Source organism: Poecilia latipinna, unplaced genomic scaffold (assembly GCF_001443285.1).
Source record: "Poecilia latipinna isolate Pla-1442-1.1 unplaced genomic scaffold, P_latipinna-1.0 Scaffold774, whole genome shotgun sequence".
NCBI classification, from domain to species: Eukaryota; Metazoa; Chordata; class Actinopteri; order Cyprinodontiformes; family Poeciliidae; genus Poecilia; species Poecilia latipinna.
In genome coordinates, this window is record NW_015113390.1 from 209,766 (window position 1) to 214,265 (window position 4,500).

Here is a 4,500-nt window from a genome sequence, read left to right on the forward strand (position 1 = left end):
CTGCAGTCTAAGTGAGACATCAGAAGGAAACCTCCATAAGTCTTCTAACAGTCTCTGTCCATTTGCTAACAGCCAGTGTACCACCACATCGTTTTTTTCTTTTTTTTTTTAATTCCTGAACCCATTTTAACTCTAATGTGTAATTCAAGAGAAATGTGATTATACAAACTGAGTTGTTAATGTTTTTTCCTTGTCATAAGAAATGGTAGCAGATTATTATTCTAATCGGCTCGAAACTTTTCCTCTCAACAGTACTTCAATGTTGCAGGGCACTGGAGGGGTGGTAACACTGACATAATGATAAACATTTGACTTTTGAATTGCAATGCTTCTTTAAACAAATTTATGCTGGAGAAGTACACCCTTGGTTTTTCTTAAATCCTGGATAGAAGATTTCACTCTTTGCTCTACATTGTAGTATGTGACTAAAATAAACGTTCTGTGTCCTGTAACTTTTGAAGTGTATCTGACTTTCACTTGCTCTTTTGGTGATAACTTAATGGTCCAGATTATCTTTATTCCTGAAAAGACTCAGACTGTCAGGCATGAGATCAGGCTTGAGAACAGGCGGGCTACCCTTTTATGTGGAAAACTTGTATGGAAGAGAGCGGAATAGTTCAAATCGATTTTCTTAGTTTGACAAACTCATAGTGTTGGACTTCAGAGGTTGAAATGACATTTAGGAGGAGAGTTCTATTTTCTTTACTGTTCCGTTTACAAGTGTTTCAATTAAGTGAACTGTGTTCCTTGAGGTGATGATCTGTCCTCGCTAGACTCATAATAGAAAGCAGTAACTAGTGGCAACAGTGCACATTGAAGCCAACCGAATTCTCCGATGAAACAAAATCAGTTTTTTGGTGGCGTTTTGTCAACCACCTCTCTACAAGTAAGTCTCATACTGCTGGTATTTCTCTCAATTGCATCAACGTTTCCTCTCAGACATTGACTGCCACAGCGTTATCAAAGGGCAATGGTTCATTCATGTCCTTTGTGTATACAGGTGCATTCATTTGTTTATGGATCACTACAAGATCTGGTGAATGAACACTTATTTAATATGATTAAATCCCTGAACCATATCCATACCATCCATCCATCCATCAGTTGTCAACACAAGTGATATCTTGTGAGGACATTGGGGCAGCTGAGGCCCGTCTCCAGTAGTTGTATATCGAGGGGGGTACACATTGGTTGCCAGTCCATCACAGGTAAAACAATCCTTCCATCGACTAACCACTTCAGGCTATTGAATGTTGTTTTTTTGTTTGTTTTTTTTTGTCACAAGTTTCTTTAAGGTGAACTTTTGTTTGATAAATCTTCCCATTTTTTCCTATCTCTCTCAGACTCCCACTCCTGTCCCATTTCTTTACACTTTGTTTTTACACAACCTTTTCAGTGTGATTTCTTCTGTTTGCAGTCAACCACAAGCATCTTGGGGATTTTGTCACCAGCAAATATGAGGAACAAATTCAAATACTTGCAGAGGAAATGCCATGTCCTCTCTTGCATCTGTGGTGGCTTAAAAATTGAGCATTTGTGTGTATGTACATGAAGACGTGTGCTGGTATAAGAAGGATATGAGGAATTTCTAAGGAAAAGACACAACTCAGTAGAAACACTGCCACTGTGTTGCATGATCAAAGATTCTAGTCTTAGATCAAAGATACAACTTCCCCTGCAGCTCTGAATTTAGTTTGGTGCTGTGTGTTTTCAAATGGAAATCAGTCTTCATGAATCAGAAAAATTAACAAAAGTGTCTGCAGTGGTGTTCAGGAAATTTGACAAAAGAGTCATAGTTAAATCAGTATGTAGGTGCTCATTTCTCAACTTATAAATAACTTCAGGCAGGTAAGCCAACACTTCTGCATAAAAAAAAAAGTTAGTTTTTGCTCTGATTTAATATTCTAATCTTAAGTGTTGTGTTTTCATTAATTGTAAGGATAAAAAATACTCTGAATGAATAGAATTTGTGTGTGGACATTTAGAGGTAAATACATGGCAGTGAGCAACAAATAATGCAGCGCTGACATCACACATGTGACCATTGTTATCGTTTGGCCATTCAGTGGAGGAAAGAGAGGTGCTTATTTTTACTATTGTTCATGCACTTGTTTTTTTATAAGCCCAACTGCTCCGATACGTTGAGTTGCAAAGTAGAAAGATCACTTGGAGGTGAGCTGTTTCACACCATTTATCCCTCCCAATCAATGCAGAATGCCATTCAAACTCCACATGCATCCAAATACTTGATTTAATATGACTGCCAGTCGACATTGTCTTGTGTTTTATTAACTTCATATTCTAACACTGCGTTCTGCACAGTGGTGCAGATGGTAGCACTGTTGCCTTGCAGCAAGAATGTTGTAGGGTCACAATCTTTCTGTATGAAGTTTGCATGTTCTCCCTGTACATGAGTGGGTTCTCTCCGGGTACTCTGGATGAACACTTTTCTTAAACCAATCAGGCGTGGACGAGATTATTTCATAGAAACTGTTATCTCTGCTAAACAGTTTTAAAAAGATCTGGCTATGTGTGGACTATGCCTGAAACTAGAAAAACAGAGGTTGGAGGTTATTATAGCCAGCTTTTTCCAAAAGTAAAACTGTGGCTCCCAATCAAAGTCATTGATTCTTCATTTTACATTTCTTGTTTGGACTATTGTAATATCTTGTATGTGAGCTTAGCTCAGTCACCTACATTGCCAGCTCCTTTTTAACAAGTACTAAAAAACATGGATATGAATATATATATATAAACACACATACACACACGTTAACTTGATTGTACTATAAAATATAAAATGTGCCTGGAAAATACATAATATATCCCTATACGTAAAAAACTGAAAGGAAATCAGTCATGGTCTCACCTTGACATCATAGTAAAGTCAGCATTCCTTGAATAGCTCTTGATCGTATATTAAATAGGTTGAGATTTAATTATTTCGTGTTAATCTTTATGCTGGCGTATTTATAGTAATAATCAGCTTATAGTTGCTTTCTGTGAGTCTGTTCTCAGACAAAGTTTATCTAACATGGGACCGCTAGATACATTTCATTGTTTGCATATGTATTATGCATATTTTTTTCTGACCTGATGAACTTAATTTCCATTATTTGGACAGAAAATAGCATATTTTGTGCTACATTTTTCCGAGAGTCAAAGGTTGATGGAAAAGAGATGATAGGAAGGAAAATCACTATTTCTTTTTTATTAACCGAATAATGAAAAGTCAACAGGCCCTCTGCTATGCAGAAATGTCAAGTCTAAGCTGAAATAAATCCAGACTGAGAATTAAGTTGCAGTGTACATCACAACTATTTTCTGTTATAAGCTGGAAACTCATTGTTGCCAGCTTCAATGGAATTATAACAAAAGAATCACTAAAAGCTGTGAGGACAGTATATTTTTTGAATAAATGTTTAGTGTCGCTGATCCAAAAAAGAAAAAGGTCCGCTTCCTTCCACCTGATTTCCCACATATTACCTTGACACCCTGAGGCAATCGAATGCCCTCCCATCTTCTTATACTCCAGATTAAAGCTCGAACCACCAAGGTCTTTGTGACCTCAGGAGAGCTGGCAGGATCAGACAGCTCCTGCTTTGCTTGCATTTTAGCTGCAGCACCATGAGTGTGTTATCTCTTTCATATTTATTGAATGGATTCAGATTTGTTCATTCCCTCTGGCTCTTAAGGGCACACCCACTTGGCTGCATTTCTACAGTTTCTATGCCGAGTGTATGAACATGTAAGATCTCTTTCAGTCGCAAGGATGGCACCTATAGCGTTGTCCTCAGATTCACTGGTGAGCTTTAAAAAATACATAACCGCACATACACAATTTGCCACAGGCCCTGCGGTCTTCTGAAAACCACAAGATCAAGAATGGGGAAATATAGAATTGCTCCAGGCAGTGGCTTTGAGATCATAACATTACTGCAACTTTGCAGATCGCTGGAATGGTCCCCCAAGGTTAAACACAACCTCTGTTGTACACATCATTTGCAGAACTGTTATGTGCAAATACTTTCTAATTTCTTATTTAGTACTGGGTGCAAAGACCAATTAAAAGAAATACAGGTAGCCACTGTGATGCAGAGGTGTGGGCTTGAGTCATGTGACTGAGAAATGTGTCATACTCTAGTTACAAATGCCTCAAGAATAGATTTGGTGAAATTATGCAAGTCTTTGGACTTGAGTCAAACTTTGACACCAATAACGTGAATTAACTTGGGATTCAACGCTTTGATAGGAAAAACTTGATGTCTTCCACCAAACAGAAAGTGTGTTATGAAGGAGTTGTGTGTGCTAAGATGGAATTGTCGCCATATGCCAATATCTCCTTTTTCTGTTGCTACATTTAGGCAATTTACCTGCTTTTTTTCTGGTTCCTACACTGACAGCAAAGACCAACAGTGACAGTGGTCAGTGGCACTGTATAGGGAGGAAAAGTTAGGACAATTCCAAGGGCCCCCTGACCAACAGGGGGCCCTCCATTTT